Source organism: Podarcis pityusensis, assembly GCF_964106645.2.
Source record: "Podarcis pityusensis genome assembly, chromosome: 4".
In the NCBI taxonomy this organism is placed as follows: Eukaryota; Metazoa; Chordata; class Lepidosauria; order Squamata; family Lacertidae; genus Podarcis; species Podarcis pityusensis.
The window spans coordinates 55,694,667-55,718,948 of NC_138027.1; the positions used below are offsets into that span (position 1 = coordinate 55,694,667).

The following is a 24,282-nucleotide window of genomic DNA, read 5'->3' on the forward strand; positions in this document are numbered from 1 at the left end:
TAGCTCAAACAACTCTTGTGCCCGCGGAATTTTACTTTCTGAAATATGTTAACTCCACAACAAATAAGACTCACTGGGTACAATCCGGCTCCTATTATTTGCATGCACAAATAGAGCCTGCAGGCTGATTGTACATAACCTCCCCTGTGGAATAAATTCACGGAAGGAGCTGTGGGGTCCTGTGGACTAGCCCCACCCATTGGCAATACCATTCACTGCTGCGACACCCACTGAAGAATGTTCATTTGATATTTGTTGGAAGGAAGTCTCCCTAGCTACAGATTTAGTTAGTTATTTATGTTATTTGCTTATAAGATTTCTTAGCCACCAGTCACCATAAGGTCCCATGATATAACGTAATATACAGTTATTAAAACAAACAACAAACAAATAAAACCACAGTAATTATAAACCTTCAGGGTTGAATTAGCAGTGTATTCCCTCGTTTAAAATAATGGGGTAAATACCAAGTTACAAAATCTAGGGCTGCCATGTGTCCTCTTTTTCCAGGACACATCCTCTTTTTCATGGGTATGTAAAATGAGAGTCGTCATACTGATCCATAGTTAAAAGCAGAAGTTGGCAAATGTCTCCTCTTTTTTGCTCTTCAAAATATGGCAATTATAGGCTATATAATTTTTTAAAATGTCACACACACATACCTCCCTTTCAGAGGCAGTTCTATAACTAACCCAGCTATCAGAAATTGCTTCCCATCACCATAGCAATGGCTGATGAAGCTAAAGGGCTTATCCAGATGATCCTACAAAGGATATCCAGAACACAATTTCCCCCCTTGTGCAATTCTTCCCCAACCCCCGCCCAAACAAATCCCTCTCAACACTGAATCCTGTCCCTGTGGGTAGGATATACCGTATTTTTCGCTCCATTGGACGCACCGGACCATAGGACGCACCGGATCATAGGAGGGGGAGAACAGGGAAAAAGTTTTTTTTTCTTGTTCTCCCCCTCCAAAACAAGGTGCGTTCAAGGTACATTCACCAGAGCTTGTGGGGCTGGCGGTGGGGGGAAGCGCTGCTTTCCCCCACCGCCAGCCTCAAAGACCCCTGAAGCCTTTGGAGCGCAGCGCCCCGCTGCCCTGCAGAGGTTTGCGCGCAGCCCTCCCCAAGCTAGAGCAGTGAAACGGAGCCCTCCGTCTCGCTGTTCTGGCTTGGGAACAGCCTTGCTAGCTTCTGCAGGACAGCGGGGTGAAGGCACCCTGCTGCCCTGCAGAGGTTTGCGCGCAGCCCTCCCCAAGCTAGAGCAGCGAGACGGAGCCCTCCGTCTCGCTGTTCTGGCTTGGGAACAGCCTTGCTAGCTTCTGCAGGACAGCGGGGTGAAGGCACCCCGCTGCCCTGCAGAGGTTTGCGCGCAGCCGTCTGCTCTAGCTTGGGGAGGGCTGCGTGCAAACCTCTGCAGGGCAGCGGGGTGCCTTCACCCCGCTGTCCTGCAGAAGCTAGCAAGGCTGTTCCCAAGCCAGAACAGCGAGACGGAGCGCTCCGCAGTGCTCCGTCTTCCTGTTCTGGCTTTGGGCTTAGCGGCGCAGCCTGCATTCGCTCTATAGGACGCACACACATTTCCCCTTAGTTTTTGGAGGGGGAAATGTGCGTCCTATAGAACGAAAAATACGGTAGATTGAGAGAGATGCCTTACTCAGAGCTTTGCCCATTTCACTTCCCTGCTATCAAAAACAGACCCTATCTATCAAAAGCAGGGAAGTGAGATAATAAGGCTCACCTTTTACACCTCAAAATACCTATGCAAATATATTTCAATGCCCCCTCCACCAAGAAAGAAAAGAAAAGAAAAGAAAAGAAAAGAAAAGAAAAGAAAAGAAAAGAAAAGAAAATTTCTGCGAAAGGGCAGAAGCATTTTTGTAGAGCCTGGAAAGAGCTTTGCCAGTACTTGATTATTTATGCTTATTTGAATACTGGATGCTGTGTTTGATTTATTTTTGGATGACAGTGGCCTTTGACTTTGAGCAATGAAGTCTGCCTGCAAAGGACTGGTGCAGAGGCCCCTGCAAGTGGTACAGCGGGAGAGAGAGCTCAGCTGTTAAGGAAAAAGAAGCCAGAGAAAGGGGTGGAGTCTTTAAAAAGCTCCACAAAACGGCACAGGGAAAGGAGTGGGAACTTACTATGTCCCTTGGTGATATACAAGAAACACCCATAATATTCATAGAATCAAAATCTGTCCAGAACTTATTAAGCTTTAGTCACAGGAACACTAGCTGCGGAAAAAACTTTCATTTCCCCAGCAACATTTCATAGCTTGAGGGCAGAGGGCTTATCATTTCCTTGCAAGGTTTCTTGTTTATTAAGAATGCTTGAAGGCTGCCCTACCTCTCAATGGATCCCGGGGTAGGATCAAATATGTAAAATCACATAAAACAATGGGCCATTAAAAATACTGATTAAAACAACAGGAGCAACGAAAACTGCAGAGCAGTTTATTATTATTTATTACATTCAGGCTGCAGGGGGTTTGGATTGAGGGGAGGCATCCCTCTGCCCATTTCTGCCAGCTCAGTAGATCTCCCAGAGTCCACTGCAAATGGAGGGACATGGGGGAAGGCACCGTCCTGCCTGCCTGCCTCATGCACTGGCAGAAAGCCCACTAGCAATATTCCTGCCAGGAGAAGCTGATGGGAAGCCCTCAAACAAGGTGTTTCAGGGGTGGGGCGAGTCTGAGATTCTCTGGGAGCTGCTGGATGTGGAGTTGTTTTCACGGCGGGCACCAATCTGCTCATTTCCATCCAGCTCTTGCTGCCGCTGCCGTGAGCAGCCAGGCTGTGGCTGTGGTGCTAGCTCCGCTCCTGTGCAAAGCCTTGGCAATGCTAGTACGGTGGTACCTCGGGTTACGAACTTAATTCGTTCCAGAGGTCAGTTCTTAACCTGAAACAGTTCTTAACCTGAGGTGCGCTTTCGCTAATGGGGCCTCCCGCTGCTGCTGTGCCGTCAGAGCGCGATTTCTGTTCTCATCCTGAAGCAAAGTTCTTAACCCAAGGTACTACTTCCAGGTTAGCGGAGTCTGTAACCTGAAGCGTTTGTAACCTGAGGTACCACTGTAACAAGTTTTGATTGCTCTGTTGCAGCTTACCTTTTCCCCAAGAAGCGGAGAGGAGGCCAGCAGGCAGGGAGGGGAGTGTGTGGTGCAATGTCAAGACCTGACGGGTATGTTCAGTGGAAGTCCAAAGCCTGGACACTGGGCAATCTTAATCCTTACAAAGCAGCCTGGAATCTAGATGGAGCTGGCGTGTCCTAAGCCACCATTTCTTCTGGCTTCTTAAGAGTTATATAATAATTTTTCTTTGATTATAAGTATTACCCAAACATGTGTTTCCAAGCTAGGATTGGTCTTATGTGCTGCTAAGCTGTAACAAGAATGACGACGACTCAAAAAGCTTGGCAGCTCTGCCGGCGCCTTGTGATATGATTGAATGTGTCAGGGTAAAGACTGTGAACATTTAGAGTTCATATCTTATTCACTTAGAAGCAGTTTCAGGTCACATTATAGGAAAAGGAGGTGATTTATTTTATGTGACAACTATGAATTTTAATCAAAAGACATATTCAAAATAAAGTCTAGACCCCCCCCCCCCATTTTGCCTGAATTCACTATAGGCAAATATTTCCCCTTTCCCGAGGTTTTTCTCTTCCTTTTTTCGTGCAAGAGCCCTTTTCATGTTTGTACATTACAAGCTGCTCTCTTCAAATAACACACCAGAGACCCACAGCAGCTTAGATTTCTCATTCTCTCTCTAGTCTTTGACAGGGCTGTGAAATGAATGTGACTTGATTCCGCATCGTCATGTGTGCACAATTTTCCACTTTGCCTAACTGAGCCTCCTAATAACCGATAGGAAAAAAAAAAAAAAAGAAAAACGGGGGAATGGAGGAGGCGGACAGCTCTGCTCCCTGCAGCGACTTTCTCGTAAACGCTTGAGGAGATTCATGAGGAATGGCATCAGTTCAGAAAACTGCTCAGCAAGCTCAGTAACAAGCTAGACTAATAGCCAATAAGGCCTTTTCTCAGGAAAGTCATTCACAATTCATTTATTAGTAGTACGCACTTTATGAAGAAACTTAAGATAGGAGAGAAAATGCTCACCCTTTCGCTGGGAAAGAGTGGAGCGCTTTTGAAAGGACCCCGCACAATTTAACCCAAGAGGACAGGAATAATTTTGTAAAAATCAACCATATCTGCTCAGAGAGAGGGGTTTAATTAAGGTTCTGGAGGACCTATTGTCCATCCAAGGGCTGCATTCCTTTATTGGTACCTTTCTGAAGACCCCATGCAAATGGTGGGTGGGAATGAGAAGCAAACAGTGAGAATTAATGTTAATGTAATGTGAGAAATGTTATGGGAACCTAATGCAGGTTTTGTGTTCCTCGGTTTACCAGGGTCTGCAGAACTCGCAGGCTAGGTTTCATATCCTCCAAGTGTCCCGATTTTCCAAGGACAGTCTCAGAATTATGAAAACCATCTTGGCTTCTAATTTGATCCTGGAATGTCTCTATTTCCCCTGCCAGTGCCGCCCAGCTTGGGGAAGAGGATAAGCTGGCATTTGTCCCGAGTGGCGGCAGCAGCGAGAGAGCATCCCGCTGCCTCTCCATGGCTGCTGCTGCCAATGTCCTCTCTTGGGCAGCTCAGAGCAGCTGCTGGAGAGTGAGTGAGAAGGAGGAGGAGGAGCTGCCACCAGTGAGGCCCCGCTGTGCATGATGCTCTGGGTCTGAGGGGCAGGCAGAGGGCAAGGCCACCCTGGGAGGAAAGGCAGGGGGAGTGTAGCATAGAACAAGGAGTCTGGATTTTTTTTTCATGCTTTGTGTGTCCGTGTCTAATTTTGCCCCTTTTAAAAATTTATTTATTGATGCGTGGTGCGCATTAATATTTGCTCTACAAATATGGGCATACCATATACAATTTGACACAATGTAAAATCACACCCCCTTCCCAAACACGCTGGTTGCTTTTCTCAACAACTTGTCCAGTTTTTGGTCATCAGTTTGTGAAGAGCAGCAGCACAATATCTTGTAGTCTTGACTAGAAATTGAATAATTTTTGAGAAGCAGTGGAAGCCAGATGGGCTGAAGTGGTGTATGGTCACAGCAATCTTGGACAGGCATATAGCTCCAGACTCACAGCATTCCCAGTCCTGCCAGCTCCTGTCAGTCAGGGTGGAAGGTAGTGGCAGGCTTTTTTGGCTGCACTAGATCTAACATGATACAGCAAGTGGACTTGAACTGGGTCTCTCCAGGGAATGAACCACGACTGGCTCTGCTCCATCCTTGCCATGCGCTATTTTAGGGTCTTGTGCTGACTGCCCCCGGTGGGAACATGGCTAGCAGTAGTCCTTCATTCTGCTGGGCTTTCTGCGGCTCCAGGCTCCAGGCTCTGTGGCAGCAGTGGAGAACCACTCCTCACCAGCAGTGGCTGGGCAGCAACAATGAGGTCATACTCAAAACCCTAACTCCCCCGAGCTGTTCAAATTGGGAGTTGGGATTGCATCCTAAAACACCTCTCCCTCCCAGCTGCTTTTAGCCTTGATGATTATTTAAGATTAGGTCCAATCCCTTCCCCTTTAGCATCTGTGATGGGATAGACTATATATTTTCCAAAATGGCATTGGGATGTGAAATATATTTACAGGAGGACATGTGATTTTTACACCTGCAACAGGTAATTTTATTTTCATTATTGCTTAACAGTAGTCCAGTTTTCAAGTGATTGAGCTTCTCCACTGGGTGGTGGCTAAGGAAAAGAATCAAATATAGCAATGTTTTTGGGCTTGAGAAAATTATAGCTATCCATCTAATGGACACAATGCATTGAACAAGTCTGGAGGCTCATTTTCTCCGGCGCTAACTTGCACATTATCTAAAATCTATGAAGCCCTCTGTTTGTTTGTTTAAAAAAGATGTTTTACATTAATGGGATAAAAGCTTTATAAAACAAAGTCAGGGAGCAGTAAGTAAAAATAGAAGTGTGATACATGCGAAGCTTGAAATGAGTCATCACATCCAATAATGCTTAATACATAATTGGCCATATCGTTCGCTTGTACCAGTATAGTCTCTCTGGAAGTAACAGAGCTGTGCCATAGAAAGAGATCACACAACCACATCTTTACTGAGCACAAGTTATAGATTTCCTGAAATCTGTGGGCAACCCAGTTCCATATGACTTCAGTCCCTTCCGCAGAACAGCAGCTTGCACTGTGCTGCTGCCAGTGGTTAGAATGAACTTGTTCGGTTTAATGAAGTTCAGTGAATTGGTTCAAAAATCCCTGAACTACACCTGGAAGTAGTTCCCACAATTTCTGGGTAAACTGAATGTGAATTGAGTTCATTCTGGGGTAGAACTTTGAATGATTTCCAGTTCATATTTAATTTCTCTTACATTATTTTTAACTCTCTGGACTCTCTGGGCTTTTCAGCTTAAAGATCGTAATTGTTGGGAAACAATGAATTAAACAATTCACACTCCACTGTGTGTTTTGATGTTTTCTCAGTCTTAAGTGTATTTTACACTTCAGCATAGCAGCTTGTAATGTTCTGAATGCTGGAATAAAATTGCTGAGCATCCTTTGGGGGAATGTTTGAATTTAACCTTGAACTGATATGAACTGGGATTAATTCCTTTAATTTAACTAGCTTCTTTTAAAAATATTTTCCAAGCTCTGATGTCAACTAACAATGTATCCCTATGGCTGGCAAGTGGAGAACAGCAGAACTTAACAAAAAAAGAGAGGCATTTGTAAGGCAGTTGCAATAAACAGTCACAGAGAGAAAGCACCAAGCTGTTGCCAGATGGTGCCATCAGACTGGTCCAAACCAGTGAATTAATGTTAAGATGCTCTATACTCCATTATGCCGGTTAAAAACACCCAATTCCCTTTGGTAGTCTATTCAATATTCTGACACATGGTTACTGACTTGGCCCATTAAATTACACCTATTTATAATTACAGAAGCTCTCTTATATAGGGTAGTTGTTATCCAGAAAAAGCTGCCTATCCAAAAAAAAAAAAAAAGGTTGTATCATAAGAGGAGAGAAGATTATAATTTGTTTTAAGTTCCCCTTGTGCCCTCAAAGCTTTGGCCATTAGCACATCACTGGCATTGTTGAGTTTTTAATAACAGGCATGGACAGAGTTACAACATAAAGACAGCACTTAGAGGGAAAATGGGAAGGGCTGCAGGAAAAAACAAGTTGGGTGCCATTCACTGGACAACAAGCTGTTTTCACACTGTTGAAATAGTCCTTGTTTTGTGGATGGCAGTCACTGCTTTCCTTGGTACGTTTCCAAATATTCCCCAAGTTTGGGCAGAAGCATTGGGTTGTGCCTCCAAACAAGAGAGAGAACATATAAAACAAGCATAAGCATCTCACATTCTTAGATACGGTACCCCAGAGGTGAGGAAGGTTTTTTCAACCAAAGGACCACATTACCTTCTGGGCAACTTTCCAGGGGCCAGTGGTAGGCTAGTTTTGACATACACTCACACCCCCTTCTCTTATCATCCATCCAGGAAACAAAGAAGCATTAGCAGAGTTCAAGGACACACTTCAGCTAGGCAAAAACACTCAAGGAGAACGCAGAGGAGGCCAGTGTTTATGTGGTCTGGGGACAGTCCCAAGGGCCAGAGAAAGAGAGAGGTCTGAAGGTTCTCCATCTATGATGTAGCCAAGCACCCAGACCAGTGTGTGTGACAAATGCAGAGTATAAGTTAGCAAATCCTGTACATGTCAGGGGGTTATTCCCAGTAGAGGATTGCAGTCTTGGAAAGATATGCCTAATACGTCAGCTAGACACCTGCCTAGTAAGTCCCTGGGAAGACTATCTGATCTGAATACTGTATAAATAAAGGGATGGGTGGAGAGCAGCTATCCCAAGTCTGCTGCCAACATGAAATCAGACTGTGTACTCTTGTTGGTGAGTGCTCTAAAATGTCAACCCAGAGCAGTATTGATATGTGTGGCTCTCCCACAGCAGCTGCAGGCAATCTATGTAAAAGTACCTTGCTTTTTTCAACTGATCCTGACCTGACGACAGACATCATAGTGGCAAAACTTTAAGACTTGGGACTGTGGGTTAAACCACAGAGCCTAGGGCTTGCCGATCAGAAGGTTGACGGTTTGAATCGCTGCGGTGGGGTGAGCTCCCGTTGCTCGGTCCCTGCTCCTGCCAACCTAGCAGTTTGAAAGCACAAAGTGCAGGTAGATAAATAGGTATCTCTCCGGCGGGAAGGTAAACGGCATTTCTGTGCGCTGGTCTGGGTCGCCAGAAGTGGCTTAGTCATGCTGGCCACATGACCCGGAAGCTGTACACCAGTTCCCTCGGCCAGTAAAGCAAGATGAGCGCTGCAACCCCAGAGTCGTACGCGACTAGACCTAATGGTCAGGGGTCCCTTTACCTTTACTTTTACATATATATTATGGGGTGTATTTTGTTTTTTCTGCCATTTCAAAAGATATCTAAATACATTTATATCCACAAATTTCCTCCAAGGTACTCAAGACAGCACACACGGTCATCGTCCCCTAGCCCTGTGAGGCAGGTTGGACAGAGGCTTTGTGACTGACTCAATATCAGCTTTGTGGCCTGGATGGGGGATTTGGACGCAGGTTCCCCCAGCCGTAGAGCTTTAACTGATGCACACACATTGGCTCTCCATATAGTCTGTGTTCTGCTGTGGTATTATTTGCTTTCTGTTGCAAGGGTAGAAGGCAACAGAACTTTACTGATGCTTGCCAATGATGCTCTTCTTCTGATAGCTTCAACATGAGATGGGGAGGGGAGCAGGTCGAGAGAAATGAAAGGGAAGAAGGGCTCTAATTATTCACCAAGTACAAGTTGTTCAACTAACAGATGGGATGGGATGGCTTCTTCCCACTCAATCCATATGTGGCAACAGCTTTTAAGTAGATAATTATGTTCAATAACATTGCAGATACATCTCTAATGTGTGTGGGCAAATGTTTGCTCAAAGATTTCAACTCCAATGTGGCAGGGGTGGGGGGGACACTTCTTGTATGGCCATGAAAGTCTTTTCACATGTTTAGTTGGGGGGAAGCACCAGCAACTACATCAAAATAGCTGAAATCAAGCTACAGACCTGAGTTTCAGACCTGTGCTCGATATCTGCTCCGTGCCTATACACTGAAAACATAATGACTCGTTCAGTTGTTCCCTTTCTTAATACAAGTGACCCATTAGAGTTTCCAAATCAGCAAGAATGACTTCTGGAAATGGCTCGTGTAGACAGCTAGACTTGATGAAGGATGACACACCTTGGAAGTAATCTGTAATTTTGTACTGTCTTTAGACATTCACTGTACTAGGCTGAGGTCACCCAGGAGAGCAAAGAGGAAGTAACACACTGGGTTGCATTCCCATATAAGCCCCACTGAAGTCGATGGGCCTTACTTCTACATTGACATGTAAGATGGTAACAATTGGCAAGGCAGAGCAAGGCGGTGTTGCAAACCTGGCTTCCCAACATGCAGGTCACTGTCTATAACTGAGAAGTAGAAGCAGTGGGTAGATCAGCACTGGGGAGACGCACCTCACCCCTCCCTCTTACTGGCAGAGATCTCCATGTTGGAATGTCAGGTGCACATTGCTGCTCTGCCCCACCAGCCGCAAGTGATGTATAGGATGGTTGTGTTGTACATGCACACAACATCGGGAAATGTGGGGCCATTCTGATAGGGCCCTGCCACAAACGGTTTTGGGAAATATGAAAGAATGCTGAGCTACAGCTGTTTGCTGTACGCTCTTGGCTCACGACCTTAGAATAAAGGCATTTATTAATACAGAGCCCACAGTTGCAGTCTTACATTTCTCCAGAACAAATAGCTTTCTAGAAATATCCTGCTTTGTTTTTTGGGGTTTTTAAATGGCGACGACTTTTGTTTTGCCTTGTTTCTTCTTAGAAACAAGGAAAGCTACAAGGTCACTGCCTTCATTGCTGGGTAATATCAGATAGCGTAAGGTAAAATGCAGCTAATCATTTATAACTAACAAAGCCCAAATAATAATTCTTTGGTCAATAGCATATTTGGAGCCACAGTTCCAGTGAAGTAACCAAAAGGCTGGATCATTAACTGAATCTGATTACACTACAGTACTTGAGCCAAAAACTTTCTAACCTTCAGTTGCTGCTAGGATAGGTGTTGAAAAATGCTGCAGTAATAATAAATGGCTTAGTTATACATCAGGTTTACTTATCTACTTAAATCCATGTCCCACCATAACAGCTTAGTAAAGCCCTCTGCGTAGCTTGTCAACACACTGCTATGACAATTTCTTTTCTGGCTGTTTGTGAGTGAACAAAAGCCCTTCCCCCCCATTTAACTCCTAGTTTCAACAAAACTAGCTCTGTGTCAGTACTAGACACAGAACTGGATTCAACTAAGTAGGTATGCTAGTGGAAGCCAGCACAATGAGTCCTGCTAGTGCAACTGGACTTTCCCCCTTCACCTCCTCCCAATCAACCTGAGGGTCCCCAGGCAAAACCCCAGAACAGTGTACATGGGGGAGAAGAGAGGATATCGTTGCACAGGACAAACTGAAATGCTTTCACTGACAGAATAATTGGAAGAGTGCAACGCTGAATTCCTACCAAAATGTCAAAGGTAGTATTTCTGTTTAATTCACTTTGGAATCAATTGAGGAAGCAAAATCCACACTATTTTCATGCTGTTTCTGGGTTTGCACACCTGCATTTGTTTGTTTGTGAGCCAATCAAAGCAAATTTTGACTGGAGATTCCAAACTTCAGTTCCTTCAGAATCGTCAGTCTTGAGCGCCCAATCTGGCATCAGATGAGAAGTGATAGTAATTGCAATAAATAAATGTCTCACTGCCTGAACCGCAGCCATCACCGACAGTAGGGGAAAATAGAATGTTAAAGCAGTGCTAACCTACAGCATGCAATTGAAAAATCAATTCATATCGGCTGAACATGCTATCATTACCTCTGCATGTCATTGGCTTTAGAATAAGTTATTGGGCATTGTCTATGACTACACACGTCTTTGACTAACAGTAAATTCCCCTTCAACCGCAGTGATTGTCTTAAAGGCACCTTGTGGTTTCTTTTGACATTTTAAGACAAGCTGCTTTATCACATACAATTGTTTTTGCAGGAAACAACTTCAGTGCGTGGCTCTGGGGAGACTGTTATCTCCTGGTAATGGCACCATTAACATGAGCATACTGTAATTAAAGACTGCAAGAGCAATTCATCTGGATACAGCATACGGATCTGTTTTTATCTTAAACTGACTGGGCAGCCTAATATAAATACAGGCTCAAATTCTAAAGGGAAGATTGGAATAATCTGTCTCGGCTCAGGTGCACGACCCATTGTTTTGAGACCCATTAGCCGAGAAATGTTGTTTCCCCTAGTTATACTGCAAGATCTTGGGATAGGTTAATTAAAGTAATTATTATTCTCACAGAGATCGGCAAGAGAAATGAATGCCAACCTTCTCTTACCAACAGTTGCACAGAAATGTAGATTTTAGCAGTGTGCTTGATTAAGGCTTTGCACACTTTTTTGGCAGTAATCCCAACCAAATTTAAGGGTTGTTACTGCTGAATATACATATATGATGGAGCCACACCAAACAATACAAAGACACTGGGGTCATTGTTTTTGCTGGAGTCTACTTCTCACTCCACAAAAAAGATAAAATAATTATGTTCTTCAAGAGGCATGCACATTCCCACTGAATGTGCAGAGTTGTGTCCATGGGTGGTATTCAGCTAAGTCATGGGTAGGCAAACTAAAGCTCGGGGGCTGGATCCGGCCCAATCGCCTTCTAAATCCGGCCCGTGGACAGTCTGGGAATCAGCGTATTTTTACATGAGTAGAATGTGTCCTTTTATTTAAAATGCATCTCTGGGTTATTTGTGGGGCATAGGAATTCGTTCATCCCCCCCCCCCCGCCATATATATATATATATATATATATATATATATAGTCCGTTTCCCCCCCCCCAAGGTCTGAGGGACAGTGGACCAGCCCCCTGCTGAAAAAGTTTGCTGACCCCTGAGCTAAGTTTTACTCAGGGTATACACTCACTGATATTAATGAACCTAACTTAGTCATGTTCATCCATTTCAGTGGCTCTACTTTGAGTAACACCTAGTTGAGTACCACCCCATGTACTTAAACAAATAAAATAAAGTGACAAACTGCCTTTTCCACATAGGTGCCCAAAAGCAGCTAATAAAAAAAATCAAATACAATGTGAACACCATTAAGAAGAGTTACATAATAATAATAAATTCAATACAAAAATGCTAAACATGGAGATCCCACCCAAAGTGCCACTGTCAATCATGCAAAGGCCTGTTTGGATCAAACATCTTGTTTCATCCTCTTGTAGCCTGAAGGCTAGGTCACTTGATGGCCCTTCCCAGGGAGCAAATTCCAGGTATTTATGTCACTGTAAACAGGTGACTTCATCTGGTAAGTGTTTGTGAATAAAAGGGTGTCTGGTTTTCATAATAATTCTGTCTGTCTCTCTCTTTTTTTACTTACATTTTTGCAATACAATTAAATCCTGAGAAACGGAATTTTATAAGAAAAGAAGCAATTCTCTCCCCGCACCAGGACCAATTTGCAATTAGATTTTCAAAGCATGCAGTTGCTGGGTTGCTGAGCACAACAAGGAAGGAAGGACAGGCCACACCTGGCCAGAGTCCCAAAGAACCACAGCAACCCTCCTTTCCAAGCACTGGGCCGAGGCGGAAGCATGAAAGACCTGTGCATTCACCATTCCTGCTTCTAATCACACCAAAACCAACATTCTGTTACCAAAACTGAGTCCAATAGGCTAGGCCAGGTCAATGAGGCTTGTATATAGTTGGCAACATGACTTGCTTTACTGAACTTCGCAGGGAAGAGTAGCATTCAACACTAAATTATTGGAGATAAACAACACGCGTGAGTGGAAAGCAAACTGCATCAGCCTGTCGTTTAGAAAATCAGGAATGGAGAGGTGGATTTGTGAGTCATCGGTATCTACATATGGCAGTTTAATCACTGAGGTCATTCAAGTTTGAAGTTTAGCTGAGGAAAGGGAGGCGAGGATCAAATCAATGAAAGGCCACTTAAGGACAACAATAGTAAGGAAAAATGAGAGTAGTGAGAGTAGATTTTGGTCCAGTTCCCATGTCTCATTAAACCTTAGTTTAATGTAAACTATCAGCATGCTGATGCATGATGTACAAAAGGATTCCACGACGCCTACTCCTTCTCTTCTGCTGCTTCTGTCTCATGTAGATGGGGAAAGCTAGAGTCTGGCTTGTGTTGTCTGAACCCTGGTTTGGGGTTTGTTTCCCCCGACCAACTGAAAATTTTATTTTATTTCTTCAATTTATATATTGCCTTTTATCCAAATATCCCAGGGTGGTGTACAACACTAAAATATAATTTATATATAATATAATATTATTTTATAATAATAAAAAGCAGTAACAAAAACCACAGAAAATATCGTAGTAACAGTCCCCCCACATTTCAAAGGCCATAGATAGTTTAATGGTTGAAGGCCTGGGTAAAAGAGGACTATCTTTGCCTTGTGCCTAAAGACATGTAATGATGGCACGAGGTGAGCCTCTCTGAGGAGAGCATTCTACAAACAAGAAGCCATCACATAAAAGGCTTGTTCTCTTGTTGTCGCCCTCTGAGCCTACCGGGGAGCAGATGACAAGTGCAGGGTCCAAGTCAGTTTGTATGGGGAGAGGCAGTCTTTAAAGTATTGAGGTCCTGAGCCTTTATAGGTCAGCACCAGCACTTGAATTGGGACTGTTAACCAACTGGCAACCTGTGCAGTCAGGCCAGTTAGATGTCATATGCTCAACTCCTCTTGCTCTGGCAAGCAACCTGGCCGTCAAATTTTGCACCAGCTGAAGTTTCTGAACTGTCTTCAGAGGCAGCCCTACATATAACACATTGTAGTAATCTAACCCAGAGGTTACCACAGCATAGGCCAAAGAAATTAGGCTATCCCTGTCCAGGTAGGGACAGAGCTGGGCCACCAAACAAAGCCGACAGAAGGCACCCCATGCCACTGAGACCACCTGGGCCTCAAGCAACAGCAATGGATCCAGGAGCACCCCCAGGCTATGTACCTGTTCCTTTAGAGGGAGTATAACCCTTTCACGAGCAGGCAGTCTCCCATCCACCTGGTCTAGGGAACCACCTACTAACAGCGCTTCAGTCTTATCAGGATTGAGCTTCAGTTTATTGGCTGTCAACTAGACCATTACCAACGTCAGACACTGGTAAGCCAAGAACAAACCTTGGTTACTCGTGGTTTCTTTGGAGTAAAATAAACAAGCCACAAGCCCAGGAGGACATGAGAAGCTAGACTCATGTTTGTTTTATTCACAGTACAGAAGAAACAGAGGAGGAGCACTACCGCAGCAATTGACTAGCGTGAACTAGCATGGTGCTCATTTGTTTTAAACTATGGTTTAATGTGGCCTACAAACCAGGACTTTGAAAAAAGAAGAACAAGCAGGCATATGGAGAAAAAAATGGAGAAAATATATCTTGCATAGAAAAGAGACTACTTATTTAAGAGATCAAAATTCAGTTTCTCCTTCCCTCCCTTCTCACACACATTCACACAAGCGAAACAATTTGAAGTCTGCATAATACTGAATATTCCTCTCCCCCTACTTTTGCTTTCTCATTTCTTCCATCTGTTTCATCTTTTATTCTGCCATTCCTCCTGGTTGTGCCTCCTGTTTTCAAGCATTTACGCTTTCTCTCTCTTTCTCCTCACCTTTTAAAACGCTAAAACACTTTTGTCCCAAACATTGCATGGCATCCGTCTGTTTATTAATCCAGATTTATTCATGAATTTATGCTTCATCATGCCACTGAAGCAAGGAACGATTTGTAGTCCCCCCCTTTCAAAATGGTGCAAAGTTAAATGGTGTCAGCATTAGCACATAACCCCACCCACTCAAAACTCCCACCAACCATCTCTGAGGCTGCAACTCTATACACCTTTACGTGGGAGTAGAGATGGGGCAGAAATTCGACTCAGTTGTCATTTATAGGCAAACCTGCCTAATCACCCTTTCTGAAAAAACATAGGAAGTGAAAAAGAAGCATTCTTTTAAATTTGTACTTCTTTGAATTCTGCATTGCAATTCTCCAAGCAAGCAATGTGTACATAATTTGCACATGAGAGGGTAAAGTGTGCAAAAAAATGCAGGTATTTGCAAAGATAGCATACAATATGCATTATATAAGGAGGAAATGCTTTGCAAAAATGTGCCTCTTGGGCAAAACAGCATACCAAGGTGCATATTTCAGGATAAATTTGTAGTGAAATGCTGAATTTTCACAAGGACGTGGTATTTTCAAAAAAATCACAAACCAATGTGAAAATTTGGAGAACTGAACTTAAGAATGTAAAAATTAGAAACCGAAATTTACAGATTCATTTATCTCTACTTGTGTCTGAATAAACATGCATACATCTGCAATACACACACAGGCAAGAAAATCTACTTTGGTGCATCCCAGGAAGCATGAGGTAAACAGGGTTAGCTTTGACTCTAAGTTTACACAGTCCTTTACTGCCAAGAGGGACGTGGGTGGCGCTGTGGGTTAAACCACAGAGCCTAGGACTTGCCGATCAGAAGGTTGATGGTTCGAATCCCCGCAACGGGGTGAGCTCCCGGTATTTGGTCCCTGCTCCTGCCAACCTAGCAGTTCTAAAGCACATCAAAGTGCAAGTAGATAAATAGGTACCGCTCCGGCGGGAAGGTAAACGGCGTTTCCGTGCGTTGCTCTGGTTTGCCAGAAGTGGCTTAGTCATGCTGGCCACATGACACGGAAGCTGTATGCCGGCTCCCTAGGCCAATAAAACGAGATGAGCACCACAACCCCAGAGTCGGTCACAACTGGACCTAATGTTCAGGGGTCCCTTTACCTTACTGCCAAGAGGGCAATGACCCAGCCAAAAATTCTTGTAAAAGGCCTCAAGAGCTACTATACATTTGGTTATACCATAATAAAATTCAAAAGGTGGGAAGAATCAACAGAAACAGAAATCAACAGAAAAACATTGTTTCTAAAGGTAAAACCCAAACTGATATTGCTGATGATTTTCACATACCGGTATATTTCAGTCTGGTATAATGTACAGAAAATGAGATCTGGGTCATTGGAGAAGTTCAAGACAGGCAAAAAATTAGAGCTCTCTTCGGCTAGCTTTCCAAATAATGCCATAAGCAGAATGAAATGCTGCTGTCAAATACTTGGCATATATTTACTTAAAAGCCTAATATAACGCTCCTAAAATCTGCAGTCAGACTTCCTATAGGGCTGAACATTTCACGGCTAAACTACTTCTTTAAAAATGCAAGGATGGTTTCAAATACATTTCTTTTAGAACGGAAGGTTTCCAAGATTAAAGCACATGTCTTAACCAGCTTGTTTTACATTCCATTATAGTCCTGTGGATGGTGCAATGGGTGGCAAATGAATCAGAACAAGAGGATGAAAAGACAGAGAGAAAAAGAGTGAGTGAAAGCTCTGCACGTCAAGACATCACCCATTTTACACTTAAGAAATTTACAAAATCCCCATGGTCACAAAAATTGCATTACTGCTGTACAGTAGCCTACATTTTTAATGTGATTTTGCTCACATTGTTGCAAGAGGCTTATTTGCCTCATGAAGTGCATGAGCTAAGATATAGGGGGAAATAGTCCAAAAGTGTCAGAGAATCAATATCGCTCTTCAAAATGCAGCTTAGAAAGTTAAAAACCTGAGACATCAAATCCACAAGCCCCTCAGTACAATGGTTGTTTCAGAGTAAGTCCTAGAGATTTCAGTGAGGCCCAATCCTATACTGAGCATCCACCAGCCGATGGGGTGATAGGGTGAAGCAGAAGTCCTGCAATGCTGGGGGGGGGGGGGAAGGCTAAATATGCTGATAAATTTCAGCAGGACATCTACAAGAGGAGTGGGGAGTCTGTGGCCCTCTAGATGTTGTTGGATGACAGCGCCCTTCATCCCTGAGCATCACCCGCGCTGGCTAGAGCTGATGGGGTTTGTAGTGCAAGACATCTGGAGGAAGTAGCAGGCAATAGGGCTGCCTTCTGAATGCCCAGCATCAGTGCTGTTTCTGAGAGGGAGAGGGGCAAGAAGGAGTGAGGTGTGGGGTGGCGGTGGAGTCTATCCTATGCTACTGCTGCCTTGTGTTGCACCTGCCTTGCTTCCGACCCCCACCCCTCTCCCTCTGAGGAACTGGCAGCAAGCTTAATGTTTGGAAGACAGCTGAGTAACGCCACTCCACCTGGGACACTCCTCAGAGCACTACTGTCTGGAGGGCATTAGACATGTAGCTCTGCCACTGCATCTGGGGGGCTGCTTCCTGGGGAGGGGAGAGGATTTCCAGTGGGTGATCTCTTTCTCTGCCAGCTTCCTGCCACTTGATATGGCACCTTTCCTCTCCCCTCCCCAGGAAGCAGCCCCCCAGATGCAGTGGCAGAGCTACATGCTCCGGCACCGGGGAGCGGAGAGCAGGTGGGGGTGGGGCTGGTGCACGACCCCACCTGATTTCCGCCCATAGGGGTGTGGCGCCCAGCTGCAATGGCACTCCACCGTGATCATGCTGCCGGGGGCGGTGTGCCCCCCGCATGCCTCTTCCTCCGCCAGTGTCCAGATGCTGTCAGTCTGCAGGCTCCCCAAACCCTTGATCCCCAAGGCCATTTTGATGTATTTTTAATCCTTGTTGGAAGCCGCCCAGAGTGGCTGGGGAAACCCAGCCAGATGGGCGGGGTACAAATAATAAATTATTATTATTATTGATCATTGGCTGATTGGAGCTGATGCGAGTTGGAGTCCAACGACATCAGGAGGCCACAGATATAGGAAGAGTGCTGCCCATGCAGAGGAAGCTGAGTCCCAGAGGCATAAGCAAAGTCAGAATGAAATCTGGGATATTGATGTTGCTTGTTTTGTAGGACATGTTCCATTTCATTCATTGTATTTAAAATATTTGTAGGCTGCCTTTAAGGACTGGAATGCTCTCAATTCAACTTCCTGTAGAATGTATAAGTAACATCAATTAACTCCAAAACCATGAAACGTAACACTAAAGTAACCACCAAAAAAGCCACCACAATATTAAATAACCATTCCAAACCAGTAACCTCTGATAAATAATTATGGATAAAACCACTTCAGCCCATGAAAACTTATTTAAGCAAACATAACCAACAACAAAAAAAGTGTTTCAGGCTCTTCTAAAGGCCTTTAGTGATGGGCCTTGACAGACCCCATCTGGCAAATTTTAAGGATATTGCACCAACATAAATACTGGTGACGCTGAATCTTGCTCCAAGACAAACCCCAGCACATTCTTCTGATAATTAATGCACTGGTGGAACACAGAAGCAGTTATTGCTATCCATGTTAAACAGGACGCGGGTGGCGCTGTGGTCTAAACCACAGAGCCTAGGGCTTGCCGATCAGAAGGTCGGTGGTTTGAATCCCCACAATGGGGTGAGCTCCCGTTGTTCAGTCCCAGCTCCTGCCCATCTAGCAATTCGAAAGTACATCAAAGTGCAAGTAGATAAATAGGTACCGCTCCAGCGGGAAGGTAAACAGCGTTTCTGTGCGCTGCTCTGGTTCGCCAGAAGCGGCTTAGTCATGCTGGCCACATGACCCGGAAAAACCATCTGCAGACAAATGCCGGCTCCCCCAGCCTATAGAGCGAGATGAGCACGCAACCCCAGAGTCGTCCGTGACTGGACCTAATGGCTAATGGCCAGGGGTACCTTTACCTTTATTTCACTATATTTGTATAGGAGATCTCCTATACATAAAGTTGCTTTCTCAACTAAGTATTTCCTGTGAAGGTGTTTTAAAAATACAATCATCAGACAGTACAGGTATTAGAGAAGTGACTTATTTCAAGGACAAACACTATGGCGATAATTCATAGTGTAATGGAAGGATTAGCAGATATACCTGTCAGGAAGTTAAACGAGAACATTAGCGTCTCTCCTAAGGGCCTCAGCTACATTTGTAAAGATAAAGCGCTTTATATGCGCCACAACACTATGACACCATAGTGTGGAGTCCCGTTTTTCGCCAATGGAACTTCCGTAAATGAAGTTTACAACACATTTAACTGAATTGTTTCTTTGATGTGTCTAGATCCAGCAGAGAACAGTACAGATGCAGGAATCTCCTGACTTCACCATTTAGTTTAGTCACTAGGTGGCATTGGACTTACAAGCAAGTCCAGTGCCACCTAGTGACTAAACTAAATAATGACATTATCCACACACAGCAATGAAAAAAATATTGTAGCATATTGTGTTTTTATCCATGCATACATTTTCAATAATCTGAAGTGAGTTATATCCCTGCCACAAACATTTCTACTCTAGTCTCTAATATAAGAGTAAAAGGAAGAAGGAAAGATCGGGGGCATGCTGTCACTCTTTGTTAAAAAGTCTCGTTATAAGATGTTCTTTGTGTGTGTGTGTGTGTGTTTCTTGTAAAGCCTGTATCCTCATTTGGGGGGGCAGCGGCGGGGGGGGGGGATCTGATAGTAAGGTACTCATTTGTATACAAAAGCACTTTTTCCTATTTGTATGAGGGCATATGTGGCAATTATCCTACAAAGATACAGTGTTCATTTCAGGCAATTGCCACGGGCTCGGCATTACTGAGAGGAGTAAAAAAGCATTAGAATCAACAGGGGGAAAAAGGATATTCCAGTTTTTCTACCCGCTACCTTGAACATACTTCACGTTTAATTTCACCCTATTGCCACGGGCACTGTGTTGTTATGACAGCTGATCTGCCATTGAATAGCTGTAAAAGAAAATCAACAAAGGATCGCTTCAGTGACTTTCGATGCAATTTATTGGAGCTTGTATCTTGCGGCTGCTGCCGCCTGTCGGGGTAATGACACATGATGGGTGATTAAAGTGCAAGTCCTTAAATCAAAGCTGTGCTGATGGTCTGAAGAGGCAGCAAACAGCACTTGGAGCTTGTTCATCTCGCATGGTGGGAGGACCTCATTAGGACCAAAGTAAAAAAAAAAAAAAGCCTGTTATACTAACAAGAGCAAATTCTTGTGTCTAGGGAAACTTTTTTCATGTTTTCAAGGTTTAGCATAAATTTTCCTGCAGCTCCTCTCTGAGTCTGGCTGTGCGATCAAACATAGTAATATAAAAAATACTGATTTGTTATCATGCGCCAGCATGCGTTTGAGGATAACAACTGTAAATTCAGGTGATTCTAGTGCTTCCATTTATTTTTATACATTCCACAGCTTTTGGCTTCCATCGGGCAGAAACTCAGCTGTTCCATTTGATATTCTTAAATGACAATTACATATAAAACGTATAATGCAATGAACAGTTAGGTATTTTGTCAGAATGGTATAGTGGCAATAAATAAAGTGTCGGGAGACTTATATGAGAAAGCTTAAGGGGAAGGGAGGCAGGGAAGGGGTGAAGGCTATAATTCTGCATTCAGTTACTCACAAGGCAGAGAAGTGAAAACAAAAGGATCACCTCCTTGGAGTGTAATTTACAATGAGTTGTGAAAAACCAAAATCACTTAGGATCCCTGATTTTACTATATCCCCAGGAGGCTATTCTATTATCTGGGTGCCACAAATAAAAAAAATACTACTTTGTTTTCTTGTTTTGTTTTAATCTTCCTCTTCCACTCACAATCACTTTTACATTTGGTAATTCCTGGCCATATTTCTTCATCACAAACCACAGATAGTATTTTTTAAAATAAAAAATCAGGCAGGTGCACCCTGCCTTTACACAGACGTAAGGGCACATGCTCATTGGGAAGCAGTAGATTGTGGTGTTTATGCCTTTAGGTGCTTCACTTATTTACTTAGGCACTTCTGTGTCATTTTGCAAGGCAAATGAGACATATACATACACACAAAGCCTGGAATCACAAATGGGCCATAATCCCATTCATATATATTTTAAAATATCGTTCCACATAAATGTTCCACTTGTCCATATCTGGCATCACAAATAGCTGAGAAACATCAGATATTAATTCTGCATATGGCTAGGGTGCCTCCAAGCTCTCATTATTTTGTGGGAAGAAAGCACATACCAGAAATTTAGATTTGCACAATTAAAGTGGGCTAAAATGATTGAAACGCATCCTGCCACCCTAGCACAACAAATCCACTGTTTAAAAACAACAACAGACTATTTGTAGTTAGGAAAGTGATGGGGGGGGGGAGCACAGAAAAGTGTGGGACGGACGGGTGGATGATTAATGGGAAGGTTTTTAGCACCTTGCAAGCAAATCAAGATGAATGTGCATTGTCCTGAAATCAGCCTGTAAAGAAACTGGAATGAATGCTTGATAAAGACTGGACAGAGTCTGACCAAGACATAAGCTTTGTGCAAGCAAATTGAGAAGAATAATCAATAATCAAGTCATCTGGAGATCCCTAAGTCTCCGGAAACCAATGGCACCTCTGGAAAGTTGATTGAGTCAATAATGCATCTGTTGTTGAGAAGAACAGCAGGTGCTTTGTTGTATTGCTTGGCTTGCTACAGCAGTTGTTGCAACACAGACTCAAGTAGGCAGACTAGATCATTTTTATATAAAAAGGTAATTTTTACCATCATGAAGTCTCAGTACGGAAATAAGGAACGGTTTTACTGCCCCTTTTCACAGTATGAGAGGAAGGGAAAGATTTAAGTTTTCCCAAAAAATAACGAGCAGGCATCTCAACATTTCCATTTGCCCAAGTAGAAAAACCAAGAAAAACATATTGGAAAGTTGCAAAGGCTAGATTTTTATGATTGAGATTCACTGGGGTCATGGTGTGTGTGTGTGTGTGTGTGGAAATCCTATTTATAAAGTGGGTGAGGGCCCCCTCCCCCACCCCAGATGAGCCCTTCAATCAAATACTGAAACATATGTCATTTGTGTATAATTATCTCATTTTAAAATATTGGAGTTCTTCAACTGCTAGCAAGTTGTGAACACGTATTACTGGTGGTTTGTGAGATGAGAGGTGTTGATCTTTACATACATCTTTCTCAGAGCAGCAAATTACTTCCTGGACTCTCGTGACCTAAATGATGCTTCTTAATCGGCATTAGTTTCTCAGTAGCTCTATCATAGTAAAGTTTGCCCAAAAAGCCTCTAATTACTAAGGAATGCACTGGGAGAGGGTGGGCGAGGAGGGTTAGCTGGAAAAGATCTGTCAGTCATTTTTGCATTTTTGAGAACTACATTTCTTTCTAACCTTGTCACCCAGAAAACGCTGCCTGTAGCACTTTTCCCTCCCTCCTCTCATTCTGAGTACAAGGAGAGGCAGTTAGAGTGTGACCTTGCAGAGCTGGGCAAACACATTATGTGGGATCAATTAATGGCTAGCAGTGAGTCACACTGCAAGGGAGCTTGAGGCTTGCAGTAGTACAGATATCCCTCAGGACTGGAGCAGAAAAGCCAATATTGAAGGCAGCAGGGAGGGGTGCGTGTGTGTGTGTGTGTGTGTGTGTGTGTGTGTGTGTAAGAAGCAAGGAAAATGGTGGAGGAAAATACAACAAAGGAACAATAAAGCAACGAATGAAAGCATGAACGCGAATAAAAGATCTGCAGAACACCACAGAGGTTCTTATTGCTATTGCCTATGAAACACCAATCATATAATTCTGCCTATTGATCTCCCAACTGCCTTTAATGTATGCTTGGCTCAAGGCAGTCTCGCCTAACAAACAGTGCATGTGGTAACTGCTTTTCAAATGCAAGACTGAATGTGTGAGTGTGCAGAGAGAGGAGGGAAGGGGGAGAGGGAGGGGGGAGTGCATGGCATTGCATGTCTATGTTTGTTATCTTAGAGCCAGAGGAGCTTTCATTAGATTCAAACAGTAACTGACTCTCCAGAGAGGTCCCTGCTCTTATTTGATAAGGGATGCTCTTTTATCACACATGAAACTGCATGGCATGATCAGACAAAGACTGTGTATAGCTGTCAAGCAAGGAGAAGCCAGGGTGGGGTTTTTTGTACCTGATTACTAAAAGGCACTGCGTTACTACTAATCTACAACTGGCCTGTTAACAGTTGCCTTGGAAAACTGCTGTTCTGCCTGATTTCTTAAAAATAAACAAAGCCCAACACTGCAAAATGTGAGCAATTCCTCATATCTTGTCTCGTGTGTTATACTGGACAATTCCAGATTAATTAGGACAAAAAGTCCTCTCATCACTGAGACAGTATATCAAGAAATCATAGAATTGTAAAGTTGGAAGGGACCCTGAGGATCATTTAGACCAACCCCCTGCAATGCAGGAACATGCAGCTGTTCCATACACGTATCGAACCTGTGACCTTGGCATTATCAGCACCACGCTCTAACCAACTAAGGTAGAGAAGAAACACACATTTTCAACCTGGGATTGATGCCACTAGTATGCCCTGAAAAGACCTGTGCTAAATCTTTCCAAAACATTCAATGTTCCACAGAACTTAGTATTCAGAATCTTTCATCGAACTTCAGGGGACCCTCAGCGTAGTGCTGTCAATTGACCTCCACCTCACTCCAAAACACAACCCCCATACAGACATGCCTTTTTTAAAAAAAAAAAACTTGCCACCATCCTCCTCACCTGGCCCCCAGGCAATGTTTTGGTTTCCATCCACTGTGGCCACCTGCCACTTAAATTTGTCCCCAGTGTAAAGTGCTGGCCCACAGGTTTCCTAGATCTATGGGCCAGGACATTGCATTCTGGGTAAATGAAATTATATACGATTCTGTGAGGTTGCTGCATCACAGGCCTTGAAATCACAATCCTAGCACAGCTATTTATTTAGTGAACACAATCCTATTAAGCAAAGCAAAAGCGCCATCATAGGAATGGTTCATAACCTTCATGTGCTCAGTGAATCAGATAAAAATGCCACCCTCAGCAAAATCTTCCATAGCCTATATCCCTCTATTCTCTAGTCTAGTGGGCCATAAAACTCTCCTTACTTGTGGTAATGTGTTTCAAAAGACTTCAGTAACACAGTGGTAGGTCATCACCTGACTGACAGACTGAAGTGCTGTGTTACTGATGCTAGGCCCAGCTCTCATGACACTAGGAGTCCATGGAAATATTCCTTACGCAGCACTTCCACAAGGTAACACACAAGAACCCACTATTGACCCGTCCAATAAAAGAGTAGAGTGCCTGGTTTGAGACCTCCAAGAGTCAATCAGGCATATTCACACTA

At 43.7% G+C, this 24,282-nt stretch overlaps 1 protein-coding gene across 1 annotated transcript in view; it reads right to left on the reverse strand.

The window, feature by feature from the left end:
* The window catches only part of DSCAM (DS cell adhesion molecule), a 321,009-nt gene that overhangs the window by 99,397 nt on the left and 197,330 nt on the right, over positions 1-24,282 (reverse strand). The gene's annotated exons all lie outside the window — the stretch shown is intronic.